The sequence below is a fragment of the Schistocerca gregaria genome, chromosome X (genome assembly GCF_023897955.1).
Source record: "Schistocerca gregaria isolate iqSchGreg1 chromosome X, iqSchGreg1.2, whole genome shotgun sequence".
Lineage (NCBI taxonomy): Eukaryota > Metazoa > Arthropoda > Insecta > Orthoptera > Acrididae > Schistocerca > Schistocerca gregaria.
The window spans coordinates 512,055,313-512,077,519 of NC_064931.1; the positions used below are offsets into that span (position 1 = coordinate 512,055,313).

General features: G+C 42.0%; 1 long non-coding RNA gene and 1 pseudogene across 1 annotated transcript in view; both read left to right on the forward strand.

Annotated features, from left to right (window-relative positions):
* Positions 1 to 22,207, forward strand: part of LOC126297686 (uncharacterized) — an 88,325-nt gene that overhangs the window by 20,525 nt on the left and 45,593 nt on the right. Inside the window, exon 2 of the long non-coding RNA XR_007552565.1 lies at positions 14,825 to 14,917. This is a non-coding gene — a long non-coding RNA (uncharacterized LOC126297686). The remainder of the gene's footprint in view (positions 1 to 14,824; positions 14,918 to 22,207) is intronic.
* On the forward strand, positions 11,789 to 11,906 carry LOC126299657 (5S ribosomal RNA; annotated as a pseudogene).

A 22,207-nucleotide genomic window follows, 5' to 3' on the forward strand; every position in this document is an offset into this window, starting at 1 on the left:
TGATTCATGCACGAAGGGTAGCAATGTCATTGACTGATGATGTGTTCACGTGATCCTTGACGTAACCCCACAGAAGAAAGTCTATTGGTGTGGCACCAGGAGAGAGCGGGTGCCATGCGGTGAGACCATCACGACCCACCCATCTGTCAGGAAATGTGTTTTTCAGCGCAGCCCGCACCTTCATACTCCTATGTAGGGTGCAGAGTGGTACCAGGAATTGTTCGAGCATGTCCAGGTAAACATTCCCCTTGATGGTTTTCTCTGCGAAGAAAACTGGACTTATTACCCTATCGTACATTAATTCTTTGAAGAGCGGGCATCATTGTTACCTACCTCATATGTAGACTCTTTGAAAGGGCGGTGGTCACTGTGGTTAGCCTCTTGTTTTTCCAATTTATCACTCAGCGGGTTAGTTCTCTCAAATAACCAAGTAATTGTTGACTAAAGTTGCACTAGATGGTACGAGATTAACAGTGCAGTACTTTTGCCGCGTGTTTACTACATGAGATGATATTTCATACACTGCTGGTGTTGGTCGTGAAACCGTTGCGCATTTCTCTCTGTAGTTCTTCTTTATACGGCTATTTTTTGTAGTAATTGTTCATATTTGTGTGTTGACTTTCTATAAATTTACGTGTAGTATTTCTTTTTATTTGAATTGAATTTTCTGTACTTCAGAGACGGATTTGTTGTTGGTTAGTGGTGCTACCCACCGTCCTTCTTCTCCATGTAGTACGTCTCGCAAAACAATAACGGAGGAAGAATGTTACCGAATATTATTTGATGAAATTCCTTCTAGTGACAACAGTGTTGACAGCGATGAAACTGATGACAGTGACCCGATATTCACTTTCGTCGAGAGGTGTAAAGAACTTTGTTGCCTCCAAAAATACTTTCAGTTTGCTGCTGCTTCATCCTCTGCATATAAAAATAATGTGCTGTATCATCCAAAATCAAGGCAAACAAGCCATACGAACACGACAATATTCGCCACGAAGGCCGTAAACATCAGGTTATTCACTCATTACCTAGAAGACGTACCCTTATACCTGTGAGCAGGCAAGAACTGTTTCAAGAGATACCAAGAAAATTAAAAGAAAGGTATACCAAAGATGAACTACAAATGCGGTGGCTACATTTAATGCTAATATTTTGTTGCTGCTAAGGTGAATTTTTACAAACTTACTGTAGAAAAGATATGGTAATGATAAAACCAAAGTGTTACAAGTGGAGCAAATTTGAAATCTGTACATTGTCGTTCATACCCCTCTACGGAAAATTTTTTATGGCGTTTACCTGTCCACCAAAGAGTTAAGATTTGGGCTACCACGAATGTGTTCATACGTGTTGTGTGAGTTTTCATAACGCTAAATCCTACTTTTGTCGTGATTCGCATGTCCAGATAGGTAGAAGTTGTTTCGTCTGAAAACGGGCGTTTTCCAGCTAGTCATCATCAGCATCTATGGAGGCCAGAATGGAGCACACCAATGCATACCTTAAAGAAGGATCGTTGAGCTGCAGTGCTTAGACCATTTGCGCCTTGTACGCAAAAACGCGTAACTGTTTATTTGAGACTTTATGGACACGATTTCGCTTCGTGCAATTCGCGTGTTCCACGAGTTGACTTCTGGACGCTGCGTTGAAATACAGCTTCCAGCCTGCCAATACGTGCTTGAGACACGGGGATGTCCACTTCGAGGAAGATTATTGATAATGCTTGTCTCTTTAAATTTTCTGAAGCATCTTATTATGAGTGTTTTTGCCGGTGGTGCCCTACCTCACTGGTGTCGATAATTCCGCAGTAGCGCTGTCACAGATCTGCACTCTGCATATCAGATGACACGCTGCGCCTAGTTCTGGCCTGTCGCCATTTTGATGCGTTCCATGCAAATCTGCATCAAAGGACAAAGGAAAAAATTTCTGAGAGCTACTAAAAGTTTTACAACAAACCACGAATTTCTGCCGCTGATTGTTTTCAAGTTACAATTTTCTGAAATAATAGCGGGACTTTAAGGACTCCTGTATTTCCCTTTATCATTCTCTTTTGGAATGTGTGATGAATGACTGTTTAGAAGCCCCCGTGCGAGCTATTATTTGTCTGATCCTGCCTTCGCGTTCTCTTCAGGAGAAATACGTGGAGCCTGTAGAATGTATATAGATGCTGCCCCCAGAACTGGTTCTTCTAAGTAGGTTCCGTGGGATATTGGACATCTGTCAGTTCAGATTTCACAACATTCCTGTTAAATTCTCGTAACCAAGGTCGTGCTGACCTCCTTTCGTTTATACTCAATGTACCCTGTTAGCCCTACCTGTTACGGACATCAGAAACTTGTACAACTTTACAGCGTAGAGTGTAGAGCTGCTTTATAAGCGTCTCTTTTGCAGAAAATTTACAGTTTGTCATTATCCCATCAAGAAATCAGATTTTTCCGTTAACGTTGCCAACAATTGAGCGTGTGTGTTCTCTTGACCCGTTACCACAGGGATTTATACGAGGGGAATTCAAACTGCAAATTATAAATTATTATGACAGTCCAAGTAACTTCTGTTGAATTCTGGAGTCAGACACACTATTTTTCAACATGCTCGCCAGGTCTCTGGAAACAACGGTCGGAACTTTCTACCCATCGTTAAATTCCTCCAAGATAGAAATCCTCTCTTCGGCCACAGAGCCACTCGAGAACTGCTGTGTGAACGTCCTTATAATTGGAAAATCATTTTCCCTCCAGATGTTATTTCGCTTACCGAAAAGATGGAATTCGTATGGTGCAAGATCTGGATTTCTCGATCAGCATCACCCACGGCCTTGGTCAAATTGTTATCACCATTTCGGCTGCATTGAGTCTATTTACCAATATAATTTCACGACGAATCTGTGTGGAATTTAAACGTTTTGCCCACAATAATAGAACTGACCCGACCACGTCAACTTACAGAGGACGTTTCCAATTGCCGCGCCATTTTGATCGCACACTAGTCTCGGTCTTTAAACCGTACCACAGCAGAACTGTATCTGCAAGAAACGCGGAACATGTACTCTTTTCTGACAATGTGCCACTCCCGTTGTGCAAAGGCCTTAGTGTGGGACGACATGTTAACTTTCCTTCTGAAGTTCCTACGTGACGTTTTGGGCACCCTTTCCAAGAAATTAAAATGGTCTTCGCATCTACTGAAGGTTAAAACTATGGCATCACTGGATCTGTAAATTTTCCACAAATTACTAGTGACTATGGAACTTAACGTGATAAAACGACAAGGGATATCAAATTGATTCATATGACGAACTAGAATTTCTCATTAATGACACAAGATATGGAAACAAGATGTAGAATCACAACTTAGAAATCAAGGACATAATTATTTTTAAAATATTTCTCTACAATAGACTGCCTGTTTCATCGAAAACATAAACAACTGTTAATTTTCTGTACTATTCCTCTAGTAACAACTATCAATATCAATATGTGGTTTGTCTCTGTGATTTCTCTAAGATAAATTCAGTCTCTGTTAACAATTTCAGTAATGTAGTTTTAGAATAACTATATCAGTGTTGAGGTCTAACATTGTAGCAGTACAATTATCTTTGAAAGCTCCAACTACTGCAGGAAACAATGCCATGTGTAAGCTGTTAGTGTTGAGAGATGTATCTCAGATTCCTCTCTCTCTCTCTCTCCCTATCTCTCTTTTCTTCTTTTTTTAGCGTTTCTAAACTGTTCATTTGTTCTTGTCACTTGCTAAATGTTTGCGAATACAACTAACGGCTCGGAAAGCAGTGTTTCGTTGCTTTCTTTAGGATCCATGTTTGATGAATACTAATCTGGGACCTCACTCCTGAAACGTTTCTTAATCCATCTAATATTAAAATCAAATCCAATACCACAGATGACAACGAAGTAAATTAGCAAAGCGAATATAGGAAGATGCTGGCGTATGTCTCACTGTTTGCACCTTGAGCGAGACATCCACCAGGTGTGATTTAAAAGTCGTTTAGGACTGGTTTCTACAAGTGATTTCAATGTGAGCATAAGCAGAGCAGAAGTAATTGCAATCAGCCCGTCTAGTCGTTAGTTCTTTTAAATAGAATGTAGGTAGATAATGAGATACTCCTCTCAACAGGGCAAGGAATAAGAAAGTCAGAACTCTTACTTCAGTCGTGTGCCTCTAAGGGCAGAGTGGCCTTTTGTGTCCGCCAGACAATAGAAACCCTCACACAATGTACACGGGACACTCTGCCTTGGGTGGTAACTTACGAATTCTTTTCAAATCTGCCATGGGTTCGTCACACAAGGATTTTGGTGGAATGTGCTGTGGTGGACAGGCTACACTTCCACACACGCTGGCACCAGCCGCAAGAAGACAGCTTAGAGACTGAAGTTGGGATACGCCGGCGACTCACTTCCCAGCGCCAGCCCAGAGTCGACAGTCTGTTGATTGACTATGAAGTTACGCCCTCACCAGACTAGGCAATGCCAGAGGTGCTTAAGACGACAGTGAGAATTTTTGTGGTGAAGTTAAGATGCTTTCGAAAATAGTCTGAATGGTAGAGGAAGGAGCGAGCATTTTGTGGTGAAGTTAAGATGCTTTCGAAAATAGTCTGAATGGTAGAGGAAGGAGCGAGGATTTGTCCATGTCTCATAGGCTAACACCAAGCCAAGAGTTCTCACAGTCAACGCACAAGCCCGCCCATCTCCCCCCCCCCCTCCCCCCCCACACACAACAAAGCTATTGTTAAACATTGTACTGTCCTGCCACTAAATTTCATTACTTTTATGCTTTACCCCTTTTATATCTTAATGCTTGAATCAAATTCTCTACCGTATTCACAGTAAATTTCATCTCTCTCTGTTATCATACTCCACTAATGATTATATCAAAATATTGTACTGACTCATCATCAGGATATTTAATGTATCACTGTTTATGCCAGATACTGTACCTCTGTCTTTATATTATGTAGAGGTAACTTGCAGTATTTCCAAGTACTTTACAGGATAATCAAGTGTCTGAACGCACTGAATTATTTTATTTTCTCCTATATTCAACGACAATATTACTCAAAGAATGTAACTTGCGATATCTAAAAGTGCTTTACGTGTTGTTAAAAAGTTACAGAACGCTCGGAACGGTTTGTTTTTAGCTATAAAAAACCAAAAAGTTACGTTGAAGGCGTAAATTGCACGGCTGGTCCCGGCGGAGATTCAAGTCGTCCCTCGGGCATGGGTGTGTGTGTTTGTCCTTACGATAATTTAGGTTAGGTAGTGTGTAAGCTTAGGGACTGATGACCTTAGCAGTTAAGTCCCATAAGATTTCACACACATTTGGACTTTTTTTTGTAAATTGCAGTACTTTAAAAACTTTACAGGTTGTATCCGAATGCTCTGAATTACGTTCAGCAGCACTTGAGTACATGCAAAGTTCGAACGGAGCCTCAAATTAATTATTTTCCACTTCTAAATTGCTGTGAAGTGTCACAAGGTAGGCAGACAAACTGGCAAAATCTAATTCGCTGAGTGTTTTGCTTGTTCTGACAATTCACACATCCAGTCAAGTGATACGATACGCAAGCTGCAGTGTAAACCTCACATGCTGATCTAGCTTGTAGCTTTAAGTCCATTTGTCGATGAGAGTAAACAATCTTGTTCTCATGCCAAAGACTTATCTTCATAACTCAGTCATTAACCTTAATTTTGAGCATACCACAGACACTGACCTTACTGTGGAAAAGAACAGGTAAAAGTTGACTGCAAGTAGAAGTTTTCATTCCTGTGTTAATGCCCTAATGTTTGATGCGACAGCATTCAGTACAGGCATTACGCACGTGTTTTAAGTGCAAACGTTTTAGAAAAAGATTTATTGAATAAATTAGATACATGAAACAATTATTGAGGAAAAGGTGAGCTGTAGAAACACAGGTCCAATTACATCAAACAGATAACGTTTCCAAACACTTGGTCCGGATTTGATGATAAACTAGAATTAAATATAAGAACAGACGGACCAAATCGTCTTGCAGAAGCAAAATTTTATGCCCTATCATGCAAGGTAGATAGCAAAAGCTATTTATTGCTTTAAAACGTGTGTGTTCTGTGATGAATTTTAATACTGTAGCCCCATCAGTAACTAATGCTTTACTCGTTTCCACATTTAATGTTTACATCAGATGGTTCAAATGGCTCTCAGCACTGTGGGACTCAACTTCTGAGGTCATCAGCCCCCTAAAACTTAGAACTACTTAAACCTAACTAACCTAAGGACATCGCACACATCCATGCCCGAGGCAGGATTCGATCCTGCGACCGTAGCGGTTTACATCAAATAGTGTGCTGTCTTGTCATAAAATTTCGTCTCACATTTGCCCCATCAGTAAATTTCATGTCACATCTGCCTCATCAGTAAGTTTCATATATATATATATATATACCCCAATGAACCATGGACCTTGCCGTTGGTGGTGAGGCTTGCGTGCCTCAGAGATACAGATAGCCGTACCGTAGGTGCAACCACAACGGAGGGATATCTGATGAGAGGACAGACAAACGTGTGATTCCTGAAGAGGGGCAGCAGCCTTTTCAGTAGTTGCAGGGGCAACAGTCTGAATGATTGACTGATCTGGCCTTCTAACAATAACCAAAACGGCCTTGCTGTGCTGGTACTGCGAACGGCTGAAAGCAAGGGGAAACTACAGCCGTAATTTTTTTCGAGGGCATGCAGCTTTACTGTATGATTAAATGATGATGGCGTCCTCTTGGGTAAGCTATTCCGGAGGTAAAATAGTCCCCCATTCGGATCTCCGGGCGGGGACTACTCAAGAGGACGTCGTTATCAGGAGAAAGAAAACTGGCGTTCTACGAATCGGAGCGTGGAATGTCAGATCCCTTAATCGGGCAGGAAGGTTAGAAAATTTATAAAGGGAAATGGATAGGTTAAAGTTAGATATAGTGGGAATTAGTGAAGTTCGGTGGCAGGAGGAACAAGACTTTTGGTCAGGTGACTACGGGGTTAAAAAACACAATATCAAATAGGGGTAATGCAGGAGTAGGTTTAATAACGAATAAAAAATAGGAGTGCGGGTAAGCTACTACGAACAGCATAGTGAACGCATTGTTGTGGCCACGATAGATACGAAGCCCACACCTACTACAGTAGTAAAAGTTTATATGCCAACTAGCTCTGCAGATGACGAAGAAATTGAAGAAATGTATGATCAAATATGAGAAATTATTCAGATAGTGATGGGTGACGAAAATTTAATAGTCATGGGTGACTGGAATTCGGTATTTAAAAAAAGGAGAGAAGGAAACGTAGTAGGTGAATATGGACTGGGGCAAAGAAATGAAAGAGGAAGCCGCCTGGTAGAATTTTGCACAGAGCACAACTTAATCATAGCTAATACTTGGTTCAAAAATAATAAAAGAAGGCTGTATACATGGAAGAAGCCTGGAGATACTTACAGGTTTCAGATAGATTATATAATGGTAAGACAGAGATCTAGGAATCAGGTTTTAAATTGTAAGACATTTCCAGAGGTAGATGTGGACTCTGACCACAATCTATTGGTTATGACCTGTAGATTAAAACTAAAGAAACGGCAAAAAGGTAGGAATTTGAGGAGATGGGACGTGTATAAACTAAACGAACCAGAGGTTGTACAGTGTTTCAAGGAGAGCATAAGGGAACAATTGACAGGAATGGGGGAAAGAAATACGGTGGAAGTAGAATGGGTAGCTTTGAGGGATGAAGTAGTGAAGGCAGCAGAGGATCAAGTAGGTAAAAAGACGAGGGCTAGTAGAAATCCTTGGGTAACAGAAGAAATATTGAATTTAATTGATGAAAGGATAAAATATAAAAATGCCGTAAATGAAGCAGGCAGAAAGGAATACAGACGTCTCAAAAATGAGATCGACAGGAAGTGCAAAATGGCTAAGTAAGCATGGCTAGAGGCCAAATGTAAGGATGTAGTGGCTTATCTCACTAGGGGTACAGGAAAATTAAAGAGACCTTTGGAGATAAGAGAACCACTTCTATGAACATCAAGACCTCAGATGGAAACCCAGTTCTAAGCAAAGAAGGGAAAGCAGAAAGATGGAAGGAGTATATAGAGGGTCTATACAAGGGCGATGTACTTGAGGACAATATTATGGAAGAGGATCTAGATGAAGATGAAATGGGAGATACGATACTGCGTGAAGAGTTTGACAGAGCACTGAAAGACTTGAGTCGAAACAAGGACCCCGGAGTAGACAACATTCCATTGGAACTACTGACGGCCTTGGGAGAGCCAGTCCTGACAAAACTCTACCATCTGGTGAGCAAGATGAATGAGACAGGCGAAATACCCTCAGACTTCAAGAACAATATAATAATTCCAATCCCAAAGAAAGCACGTGTTGACAGATGTGAAAATTACCGAACTATCAGTTTAATAAGTCACAGCTGCAAAATACTAACGCGAATTCTTTACAGACGAATGGAAAAACTGGTAGCAGCCGACCTCGGGGAGGATCAGTTTGGATTCTGTAGAAATGTTGGAACACGTGAGGCAATACTGTCCCTACGACTTACCTTAGAAGCTAGATTAAGGAAGGGCAAACCTACGTTTCTAGCATTTGTAGAATTAAAGAAAGCTTTTGACAATGTTGATTGGAATACTCTCTTTCAAATTCTGAAGGTAGCAGGGGTAAAATACAGGGAGTGAAAGGCGATTTACAATTTGTACAGAAACCAGATGGCAGTTACAAGAGTCGAGGGACATGAAAGGGAAGCAGTGGTTGGGAAGGGGGTGAGACAGGGTTGTAGTCTCTCCCCGATGTTATTCAATCTGTATATTGAGCAAGCAGTGAAGGAAACAAAAGAAAAATTCGGAGTAGGTATTAAAATCCATGGAGAAGAAATAAAAATGTTGAGGTTCGCCGATGACATCGTAATTCTGTCAGAGACAGCAAAAGGTCTTGGAAGAGCAGTTGAACGGAATGGATAGTGTCTTGAAAGGAGTATATAAGATGAACATCAACAAAAGCAAAACGAGGATCATGGAATGTAGTCGAGTTAAGTCGGGTGATGCTGGGGGAATTAGATTAGGAAATGAGACACTTAAAGTAGTTTTGCTATTTGGGGAGCAAAATAACTGATGACGGTCGAAGTAGAGAGGATATAAAATGTAGACTGGCAATGGCAAGGAAAGCGTTTCTGAAGATGAGAAATTTGTTAACATCGAGTATAGATTTAAGTGTGAGGAAGTCGTTTCTGAAAGTATTTGTAAGGAGTGTAGCCATGTATGGAAGTGAAACATGGACGATAAATAGTTTGGACAAGAAGAGAATAGAAGCCTTTGAAATGTGGTGCTACAGAAGAATGCTGAAGATTAGATGGGTAGATCAAATAACTAATGAGGAAGTATTGAATAGGATTGGGGAGAAGAGAAGTTTGTGGCACAACTTGACCAGAAGAAGGGATCGGTTGGTAGGACATGTTCTGAGGCATCAAGGGATCACCAATTTAGTATTGGAGGGCAGCGTGGAGGGTAAAAATCGTAGAGGGAGACCAAGAGATGACTACAGTAAGCAGATTCAGAAGGATGTAGGTTGCAGTAGGTACTGGGAGATGAAGAAGCTTGCACAAGATGGAGTAGCATGGAGAGCTGCATCAAACCAGTCTCAGGACTGAAGACCTCAACAACAACAACAACAACACACACACACACACACACACACACACACACACACACATACACACACACACACACACACATATATATATATATATATATATATATATATATATATATATATATATATATATATATATTCATTTTCTACTAATGTTTACGTCGAAACACTGTATTCCCTGTCCGCCCCGATAGCTGCGTGGTCAGCGTGACGGATTGCCGTCCTACGGGCCCGGGTTAGATTCCCGGCTGGCTCAGGGACTGGGTGTTGTGTTGTCTGCACCATCATTTCTTCCCCATGCGGACATCAGGTCGCCCAATGTGGCGTCGAATGTAATAAGACCTGCACCAAGGCAGCCTGATCTGCCTCCCGGTTAATGACGCCAAACTCTCATTTCGATTTTTCCACTGTATTCCCTCACTATCACTATTACTATTTTATGTCAACTACTGTATGCATTAGAATTATATATTAATACCTTCAGCTGCTGACGGGCGTTGACATATATCAACGGGGACAGGTGAAAATGTGTGCCTCGACCGGGACTCGAACCCGGGATCTCCTGCTTATATGGCAGACGCTCTTTCGATCTGAGCCACCGGCGGCACAGAGGATAGTGCGACTGCAGGGACTATCTCGCGCACGCCTCCCGCGAGACCCACATTCTGGCCTTATATGTCCACACACTACATTGGCAGTGTCCCTACCCAACATACTCATTACTTGTGGAAGACATTCTTACCAAGTCCCGTAAGAGTTCGGGTAATATGTGTGTATCCGCACAGCGAAGAAGGTCATGGCCGGTATTGCCAGAACTATATACTTATACGGATATGGTGTATGTTCTTCTAATATCGTTCTAGAGGCTGCAGGTCATCAGTGGTGTCTGTCCGAAAGAAAAGACACCATATCCATATAAGTATACTGTATACATTAGACAGAGATGGGGAAGGATAAAACCTCAAACAAAAAATACTCTTCATATAAAATAGAGGAAGATTACAGTACAAAGGAAGTTAGAAACACACTTGGTTGACTGTTACACTCTACCTAAAACAAGGGATATTCAGAGTTTAAATTGTACAATACTTTATTTACGTTTAATAAGTTTTTCACACATTGAAGATGGTTAGTGTTTGAATGATAGAAAAGCTGAACAGTAGCATGGTTGAATGGTGGAACAATTAAAAGCTTGACTGATTGAACAGTAGATTGTGTTGTAAGACAAAGGTTACTGCAATTTTAGTGTCGCTGTGAAAATGTAAAACAGAAAAAAAGGAATGTGATCTATTGTGTGTCGCACACAGGTGATGGAGACCACTTCATATAACTCGCAGCTTGGCGTGATGGGTCAAACATGTTCAAATGGCTCTGAGCACTATGAGACTTAACATCTGAGGTCACCAGTCCCCTAGAACTTAGAACCACTTAAACCTAACTACCCTAAGGACATCACACACATCCATGCCCCAGGCAGGATTCGAACCTGCAACCGTAGCGGTTCCAGACTGAAGCTCCTAGAACCGCTCGGCCACACCGACCGGCGGCAAACATGTTGATTGGGCAAAAGCAAGATTGAATTCATTGATAAGCGTCTTACTTTTTCCAAAAATTCTCATCATCAGCAATCAGAGTAATATGATACACATGTTTATTAGGTGATGGCAAATCTGAACTCACTGGCTACGGATTTTTCAAGCCCCAACTTGTCTGGCTTTGTTGAATCGATGAAATATGAAACTGCATCACTGCGCATGCGCAGACCCTTTTGCTGCTGATTCAGCAAGATGGTTCGGAAGCACTTAGAAGTATTCAGCACTACTTGGCTGACTCAGTTAGAAGGGGGTTGTAAAACTGAGGGAAGACATCTGTAGTAAATGACTAACGCTCAATGATCATAGCTGTCATATCAATACTGTCTTCCCCTCGGAACATGTGAACAACTCTAGAAAAAGAAGTTTAAATATACATATATTACTATTATATTATATCGGTTCTCCTACTGAATCCTTTATGATATTCCCCTTAATTGTACCACAATTTATTTTGGCCAATTTTAAGGTTATATTGGGATGCTGTAGTTAACAGCATAACTCGGTTTGTAAAATGCTACAGCTATAAGTGCCAACGGCCTTGCCGCAGTGGTAACACCGGTTCCCGTCAGATCACCGAAGTTAAGCTCTGTCGGACTGGGCTAGCACTTGGATGGGTGACCATCCGGTTTACCGAGCGCTGTTGGCAAGCGGGGTGCACTCAGCCCTTGTGAGGTAAAGTGAGGAGCTACTTGATTGAGAAGTAGCGGCTCCGGTCTCGGAAACTGACAACGGCCGGGAGAGCGGTGTGCTGACCACATGCCCCTCCATATCCGCACCCAGTGACGCCTATGGCCTGAGGATGACGCGGCGGCCGGACGGTACCGTAGGGCCTTCTTGGTCTGTTTGGAAGGAGTTTATAGCGATAAGTAAGGAGTAGTCCCCAAGTTCAGGTCATAGGCAGCGATAATGGACGCAGCAGCAGGGTGAGGGACTAGAAAGTTGTGAAATCGAATCCTACTCGGAGATTCTGAACGCCAGGGACCCACCAATGTTTAGGGACAAAACTAAGAACTTTTAGTTCTCAAATGTTAGTTATTAAAAGTCACCTCGAGCATATTAAACGCTAGAGGAAGAGTAAGTGCCATGAAAGCTTCGCTGCTACTACGCTAATATGGAATAAACTGTTTATATCAGAAAACAAGTGCAAATAATTACACTACTAACAACACGCAAGCAATTCCAAAGTTTATCAAAGTGTACAACAAATACCTGTTGCCGGCAAAGCTTGTCAATCGGCTTTAGGATGCAATTCAGACCTGATCTCCGTGCAAGCCATGCTCTCAGTTTTACGTAATTCCGAGTTTATGTATATTCAGTAGTGTCTTTGTTAACCGTTTTGCGGCGTGTGCCAATATGTGTACTGTAATGGCATCACAAATTTTGTTCAAAGTGTATCAGCTACGAATACTTCTACAGTTACAACACTATAGATAGACTACTGCTTCTCTGAGAGAATGCAATAGCGCCATAACCCATAGGAACTGCAAGGGACTACATCACAGAGAGAATGGCCCAGAAACAGACAGAAAGGAATTCTAACAGTCAATTCTATAAGTTCACTCAGGAAGCGGTTCTACATCTACATCTACATGGATACTCTGCAAATCACATTTAAGTGCCTGGCAGAGGGTTCATCGAACCACCTTCACAATTCTCTATTATTCAAAACTCGTATAGCGCGCGGAAAGAATGAACACCTATATCTTTCCGTACGAGCTCTTACTTCCCTTATTTTATCGTGGAGGTCGTTCCGCCCTATGTAGGTCGGTATCAACAAAATATTTTTGCATTCGGAGGAGAAAGTTGGTGACTGGAATTTCGTGAGACGATTGCGTCGCAACGAAAAACGCCTTTCTTTTAATGATTTCCAGCGGAAATCCTGTATCATTTCTCTGACACTCTCTCTCATAATACAAAACGTGCTTCCTTTCTTTGAACTTTTTCAATGTACTCCGTCAATCCTATCTGGTAAGGATCCCACAGCGTGCAGTAGTATTCTAAAAGAGGACGGATAAGCGTAGTGTAGGCAGTCTCCTTGTAGGTCTGTTACATTTTCTAAGTGTACTACCAATAAAACGCAGCCTTTGGTTAGCCTTCCCCCAACATTTTCTATGTGTTCTTTCCAATTTAAGTTGTTCGTAATTGTAATATCTAGGTATTCAGTTGAATTTACGGCTTTGAGATTGGACTGATTTATTGTGTAACCGAAGTTTAACGAGTTCCTTTTAACACTCATATGGATGGCCTCACACTTTTCGTTATTTAGCGTCAACTGCCACTTTTCGCACAATTCAGATATTTCTTCTAAATCGTTTTGCAGTTTGTTTTGATCTTCTGATGACTTTATTAGTCGATAAACGACAGCGTCATCTGCAAACAACCCAAGACGGCTGCTCAGATTGTCTCCCAAATCGTTTATATTGATAAGGAACAGCAAAGGGCCTATAACACTACCTCGGGGAACGCCTGAAATCACTTCTGTTTTACTCGATGACTTTCCGTCAATTACTACGAACTGTGACCTCTCTGACAGTAAATCGCAAATCCAGTGTCATAACTGAGACGATATTCCATAAGCACGCAATTTTACTACGAGCCACTTGTGTGGTACAGTGTCAAAAGCCTTCCGGATATCCAGGAATACGGAATCGATCTGAAATCCCTTGTCAATAGCACTCAGCATTTCATGTGAATAAAGAGCTAGTTGTGTTTAACAGGAACGATGTTTTCTAAACCCTTGTTGACTGTGTGTCAATAGACCGTTTCCTTCGAGATAATTCATAATGTTTGAACACAATTTATGTTCTAAAATCCTACAGCATATTGACGTTAATTTAGTGGATTACTGCAACTACCTTTCTTGAACATTGGTGCGACCTGTGCAACTTTCCAGTCCTGTATACGGATCTTTCGTCGAGCGAACTGTTGTATATGATTGTTAAGTATGGAGCTAATGAATCAGCATACTCCGAAAGGAACCTAAGTGGTATACAGTCCGGACCAGAAGACTTGCTTTTATTAAGTGATTTGAGTTGCTTCACTACTCCGAGTATATTTACTTCTACGTTACTCACGTTGACAGCTGTTCTCGATTCGAATTCTGGAATATTTACTTCGTCTTCTTTTGTGAAGGGTCGGCCGCAGTGGTCTAGCGGTTCTAGGCGCGCAGTCCGGAACCGCGCGTGTGCTACGGTCGCAGGTTCGAATCCTGCCTCGGGCATGGATGTGTGTGATGTCCGTAGGTTAGTTAGGTTTAAGTAGTTCTAAGTTCTAGGGTACTGATGACCACAGATGTTAAGTCCCATAGTGCTTAGAACCATTTGAACCATTTTTTGTGAGGCATTTCGGAAGGCTGTGTTTACTAAATCTACTTTTACAGCACTGTCTTCAATAATTAACTTAAATTTTGCAGTCTCGAGTGGAATCAAATTACTATTTCTATTGTACTCGCCTATACTGCTTTCTATGGCTTAAGTGATAACCCTTACGGAGGTTTTAGTACCATGTGGCGATCTTGAAACTTGCTGTAACTAAAGCATACTTTTTTCTCATTCATTGTTGCAGAATCTGCACCGGCTGTCGCCTATAGCACCCGATCATTGGCTGTCATCAAAATACCCGAAAATTCGACACTTCTTGTAACTCTCCAAGAAAAATGTAAGTCTGACATATACATTACTAACAACAAACTTTCATCTTCCACTTACTGATTTTCCTTCAAGAAAAGTTTCTGCGTGTCCACTTCGATCACAAAGACTCTTCCAGTCTTTTCTGTTGTAAGCATGTGCCTTACGATTGCAACTATGCTGTCTTTCCTAAGGCACACTTTTTTCATTCAGTGTTGTAGAATCTGGAACCAGCAGTGACTGTCGATAATACAACTGCCCGGTCGTCAAGCAGTGGAGAGTCTGCAGAAGTTGACAGACTAGTACTTGACTGTGTAAGTAGGCTGTTTAGGTTTTTTTATTGGTAACGCCGCCGCCACGTAGCGCTCTGTATGAAAATCACTGGCTGTGCCGTGTGCAGTCTGTGGCTGGTTTGCGTTGTTGTCTGCCATTATAGTGTTGGGCAGCGGCAGCTGGATGCTAACAGCGCGTAGCGCTGCGCAGTTGGAGGTGAGCCGCCAGCAGTGGTGGACGTGGGGAGAGAGATGGCGGAGTTTTGAAATTTGTAAGACTGGATGTCATGAACTGCTATATATATTATGACTATTAAGGTAAATACATTGTTTGTTCTGTATTAAAATCTTTCATTTGCTAACAATACCTATCAGTAGTTAGTGCCTTCCGTATTTTGAATCTTTTATTTAGCTGGCAGTAGTGGTGCTCGCTGTATTTGCAATAGTTCGAGTAACCAAGATTTTTGTGAGGTAAGTGATATGTGAAACGTATAGGTTAATGTTAGTCAGGGCCATTCTTTTGTAGGGATTTTTGAAAGTCAGATTGCGTTGCGCAAAAAATATTGTGTGTCAGTTTAAGCACATTCGTGTAGAATTGCTCAAAGTGGACGTTACATATGTCGACCCTTAGCCGAGGATACCTCACTGAAATCTTCTGATTTTTTCCTTGTAGTTTGTGTAGTTAGTGTAGCCTTTGTTTATTGCTAGCGCGTAATCATAGAGGGAATTTCCTTTGTAGTTGCAGTCTTTCATTGTTGTACAGTAAAACAGTTGTGTCATGCATGTAGATTTTCACCAAGTATTTCGCAGCGGCGCTTGCAATTAACTAGATATTATTTTCAGTGCTATGTTAATGTGTTCTCTTGTTTTTGCTCTTCGAATTGTGGTTTTCTGTGTTATCGCGTGAAATATTGTGACAATAATGGCGTGTGAAGAACGTAACACTAGGCTCCAAAGTAAACTGAGAAATAATAGTAACGACGAGCGTAGCTTACCAGCACCACTGTGTAGTGAATTAACAGACATTCAAAGTAGTAATTTGGTAACTATGCATAGGGAAATGGAGCGGGATGCGAATAATGGCGTAGGCAGTGAAACAATTAGTGAACAGGGAAGCATTATCATTCGATCGGTCGGCAACAGCTAGCCTCAGGTTATGAAATGACAGGACACAATCTTGCAAATACTGTCGATTCAGATTTTGCGTCCTCACCGTTTTCTCAAATAAGTCAAGACACATTTTCTGCTTTTCAAACTGCAAATATTGCCGGTTCAAATGCACTGCCGAATAGCACTGAGGAACATGTTTCAGACACCAGTGCATTGTTATTACAATTAATGTAGCAAATGGGACAAAAGCTTCAAAAGTTAGACACAATGGAACAAAATCTTCAAACGTTAGACACAATGGAACAAAAATCTTCGTTACTCGAACTACTGCAGTACAGCGAGCGCCACTACTGCCAACTAAATAAAAGATTCAAACTACTGAAGGCACTAACTACTGATAGGCATAGTTAGCAAATGAAAGATTTTAATACAGAACAAACAATGTATTTACCTTAATAGTCATAATATATATAGCAGTTCATGACATCCAGTCTTACAAATTTCAAAACTCCACCATCTCTATCCCCACGTCCACCACTGCTGGCGGCTCACCTCCAACTGTGCAACGCTACGCGCTGTTAGCATCCAGCTGCCGCTGCCCAACACTATAATGGCAGACAACAATGCAAACCAGCCACAGACTGCACACTGCACAGCCAGTGATTTTCATACAGAGCGCTACGTGGCGGCGGCGTTACCAATAAAAAAACCTAAACAGCCTACTTACAACTGACGAGGAAGACCACCAATGAAGAAGTCTCTCGGTAGGTTGAACATCGCTGCCGACTTTGAGACTTTTTTAAATTAGCAATAATGAGTGAACTGTCTCCAAAATGCATTAAACTTGATGATCTTGAATGGGTTGTTGTCAAGTCTGCATTTAGAAGTAAAGCATGTTGAGGTGTGTTAGATAATAGGGTTGAGTTTAAGTAGCCTAGACGTTTCTTGGATGCCTTTTTTCATGTTTGCGAAAACAGAGCTCGTCTAATTCACAAACCTCTTAAAATTACCTTTTCACTAATCTTCAACTTTCTCTTGGCCCAGTCAGAGGAAGAAAAATAAATCTACCTGAGAACAAAGTATGCGAGTTTTATGTCATCGGAAATTAATGATGATTGCTGTTCAATTAATCTTATTAATGAGCTGTTCAAGAAACCTGAAAGACTTTTTAAGAGACAGGTTCCGGCTGGACCTTGCAAGAAACAGTTCAACAGTGTCTTAACGTAAAAGGAAACAAGGGGTTTTATGCAGGATTATAAACAAAAGTGCTCAAGCCGGTAGTAAGTAAACACGCAGTAATAAACGTTACGTCAAAGGATAATGGCCTGTTAAGGAAAATGTGTGTGAAATCTTATGGGATTTAACAGCTAAGGTCATCAGTCCCTAAGCTTACACACTATTTAATCAAAATTATCCTAAGGACAAACACACACAGCCATGCCTGAGGGAGGACTCGAACCTCCGCCGGGATCAGCCGCACAGTCCATGACTGCAGCGCTTCAGACCGCACGGCTAATCCCGCGCGGCTTTGGCCTGTTTTAATTGGTCAGTTCTAGTGGGTTTATATAAGAAAGAATTTTGAGTTATACTGCTGCACATCAGCGGCTCACACAATGGTAACGCCTCTGCTGCTATTTTCAATAACAAAACAATTAGCAATACCAATTAGCAATACCAATTAGCAATACCTATGAGCAGCAGACTATAATACACAAGGAAAAAATTCTACAGAAGTCAGGGTAATGCTTAGATTATAGCCACATTTGACGAGTTAGATGTTTTTAGTGATCCTGATATCTCCAACCAGGATCATGAGTAGACTCTCAATGACACAGATGAATCAGAGGTATGCAGTTTTACAGATCTCTTGTACTTAGTATGTTTCACAAATATAATGGTAAGTACATGTACACTATGTGATCAAAAGTATCCGGACACCCCCAAAATCATACGTTTTTCGTATTAGGTGCATTAAGCTGCCACCTACTGCCAGGTACTCCATATCAGTGACCTCAGTAGTCATTAGACATCGTGAGAGAGCAGAATGGGGCGCTCCTCGGAACTCACGGACTTCCAACGTGGTCAGGTGACTGGGTGTCACTTGTCTCATACCTCTGTACTCGAGACTTCCACGCTCCTAAACATCCCTAGGTCCATTGTTTCCTATGTGATAGCGTACAGGCCGACCCCGTCTGTTAACTGACACAGACCGCCTACAGTTGAAGAGGGTCGTAATGTGTAATTGGCAGACATCTATCCAGAACATTACACAGGAATTCCAAACTGCAACAGGATCCACTGCAAGTACTATGGCAGATAGGCGAGAGGTGAGAAAACTTGGATTTCATGGTCGTGCTGCTGCTCATCAGCCACACATCACGCCGGTAAAAGCCAAACGACGCCCCGATTGGTGTAAGGAGCGTAAACATTGGACCGTGTACAGTAAAAAAAAAACATTGTGTGGAGTGACGAATCACGGTACACAATGTGGCGATTTGATGGCAGGGTGTGAGTAGTGCCAACAGTAAAATTCGGAGGCGGTGGTATTACGGTGTGGTCGTATTTTTCATGGAGGGGGCTTGTACCCATTGTTGTTTTGCGTGGCACTATAACAGCACAGGCCTACATTGATGTTTTAAGCACCTTATTGCTTCCCACTGGCGAAGAGCAATTCGGGGATGGCGATTGCATCTGTCAACACGACCGAGCACCTGTTCATAACGCATGGCCCGTGGAGGGTGGTTAAATGACAATAAAATCCCTGTAATGGACTGGTCTGCGCAGAGTCCTGACCTGAATCCTACAGAACACCTTTGGGATGTTATGGAACGCCGACTTCGTGCCAGGCCTCACCGACCAACATCGATGCCAACATCGATGCCTCTCCTCAGTGCAGCACTCTGTGAAGAATGGGCTGCCATTCCCCAAGAAACCTTCCAGCACCTAATTGAACGTATGCCTGCGAGAGTGGAAGACAAACGGTGGACCGACATCATATTGAATTCCAGCGTTGCCGATGGAAGGCGCCACGAACTTGTAAGTTATTTTCAGCCAGGTGTCCAGATACTTTTCATCACTTAGTGTACGTACCGCCTTAATACCGAGCAGTCTTTCACTGTCTCAGATAGCTGTCATGAAGGGGCGGAACAACAGACGACGAGGTCTTCTGTGAAAATTTTGAGATGCACTTCACAATTAAAGTTTAAGCAGAAGAAGTGTAATACAGGCGTAGAAAATGTATCTCGTTATGGAAAATTTGTACGTAAAATGGATGTAGAATCTAACTGTCACTGTCAACTTAAATTTTTTGAGAAAGATGGTGGGAGCAATGTGAAGCAAACGTTCAAACAATTCTAGGAAATCGGTGACTTTGATGTTCGGAATGCACCTATATGTCAACCTAAGGAATGTATTCAGATGGAAGATGACTTCTAAACACCCATCAGCGAGACATTATGTCATCACATCGGGCGCAAAGTAAGTTTCAGGAAGCGAGGGAGACAAAACCCACTTCTTACTCTTCGATTAAAATACGACCGTCCGAGATTCATTCAAAAGAACGAAATTTCTGACGTGCTGTCCTTCTTAAACTACATGCCTCCAATTCATCATGGATTGTTCTTGTCGCTAAAACCAACACTTTTGGACAATGGACACATCCATGATGAGAGTGATGAGTGATTAAGTACGTTCAAGGAACGAGCTATACAGTTTAATCTTCTAGGAACTCCCTGTAAATGATCTCATATGATTATCTGTCATTATGTTTTGTTGTCAGCGTATGTGATTTGGGAAACCTAATGATACATCCACTGCAGTAATGTGTTTATTTATCTAAATTTCATGTGTTATAATCTGTTTATTGTTCTTTTTGTGTGTGTATGGGAGGATATAGATGTTAAAAGCCATCCAATACAAAATAAATGTTAGAAAAAATATTGAGATTTGTGGAACAACTGCAAACTTTAATCATCTGTATCTCCAAACTATCATTTCGGAGCTTACCGTTTTGTTGCCCAGAACAGCTCATATCACAAAATGCTATCGTGGGGAACATGTAAATGTATTGATGCTGTAAGTTGGTAATACAGATACATACCATTTACATTCCTTAAGAAGTGTCTGTTCCTTCAGACATGCACAAGTAACATTTTTGTGGTTTTGGTCCCTAGGTTTAAGCTTGGATACCTGCCCTTAGATAGAGTGGCTGTAGACCCTGGACTACGCAAGGCACTGATAGATTTCACCGCCGTGAAGAATCGTGATACTATGCGGCGGTAGCCGTTTTAGCAGATGCAGTATCGCAGCAGCTCGTTATGCCTTCAGGTGTCACTTTCATGGCAATTTTGGAAGTTTTTCCTGCATTTTCTTACTTGATAACTGAAAACCTGCGAATTTCACTATCGCGAGTCCTCCTCAAACTTGATAAGCTAGTGCTAAAACTGGCTTAGTATCATCGGTCAGTCCTATTTGGCGTGAATCCCTCACGCTTGAAAAATATTCGAAGGTGGGAAACCCAACTGTTTTGTAGGTAGTCTCCTTTGCAGACGGTGTCTGTAACTGTTCTTGGACCATGCCACATTACAAACCTGAAATTAGTTTCTTCTAAAATCTGGATCTTCCATTTTTTTCAATGTTCGCGTTGTCTACTCTCAAAGTTTGTCTTCATAGTAATACACTGTTACTGACATTGTTACACTGAGATTAAAAACGTCATGGAATATCTTTTAATATCGTTCGGACATCTTTTTTTGTCCGGCGTAGTGTAGCATCTCAACGTGGCATGGCCTCACCAACTCGCAGGAAATCCCCTGCAGAAATATTGAGCCATGCTGCTTCCATAATCGCGAAAGTGTTGCCGGTACTGTATGTCGTAAACGAACTGTACTCTAGATTATGTCCCATAAATATTAGATGGAATTCATGTCTGGCGACCTGAGTGGCCAAATCGTTCGAATTTTCCAGAATGTTCTTCAAACTCATCGCTAACAACTGAGGCCCGGTGACAGGACATCGTTGTTTGGGAACATCAAGTCCACAAATGGCTGCAAATGGTTCCAAGTAGCCGAACATAATCATTTCCAGTTAATGATCGGCTCAGTTGGACTATAGGATCCAGTATATTCCATGTAAACACAGCCCACACCATTATGGAGCCACCACCAGATTGCATAGTGCCTTGCTGACATCTTGGGTCCACGGCTTCGTGGTGCCTGCACCTCACTCGAACTCCCAGGAGAGGCGCTACAGGCGATGTTCTGTTAGAAAAGCCACACCCGTTGGTCGTCTGCTGCCAGATTTCGCCGCAATGTCCTAAAGGATACGTTCGTCATGCATCTCACATTGCTTTCTGCGATTATTTCACGCAGAGCTGTCTGTTTATTAGTACTGACAACTCTACGTAAACGCCGCTGCTTTCGGTCGTTAAGTGAAGCACGTCGGCTACTGCGTTGTGCCCAGTGATGGGTAATGCCTGTAATTTGATACTTTCGGCACACTTTTGACACTATGGATCACGGAATTTTGAATTCCCTAAAGATTTACGAATCTGAATGTCCCACGCGTCTAGCTCCATCTACCAATCTACGTTCAAAGTCTAATTCCCATCGTGTGGCCATTATCACGTCGGAAACCTTTGCACATGAATCACCTGAGAACAAATCACAGCTCTGCCAGTGCACTACCTTTTTATACGTTGTGTACGCGGTACTACCGCCATTTGTACACTCCTGGAAATGGAAAAAAGAACACATTGACACCGGTGTGTCAGACCCACCATACTTGCTCCGGACACTGCGAGAGGGCTGTACAAGCAATGATCACACGCACAGCACAGCGGACACACCAGGAACCGCGGTGTTGGCCGTCGAATGGCGCTAGCTGCGCAGCATTTGTGCACCGCCGCCGTCAGTGTCAGCCAGTTTGCCGTGGCATACGGA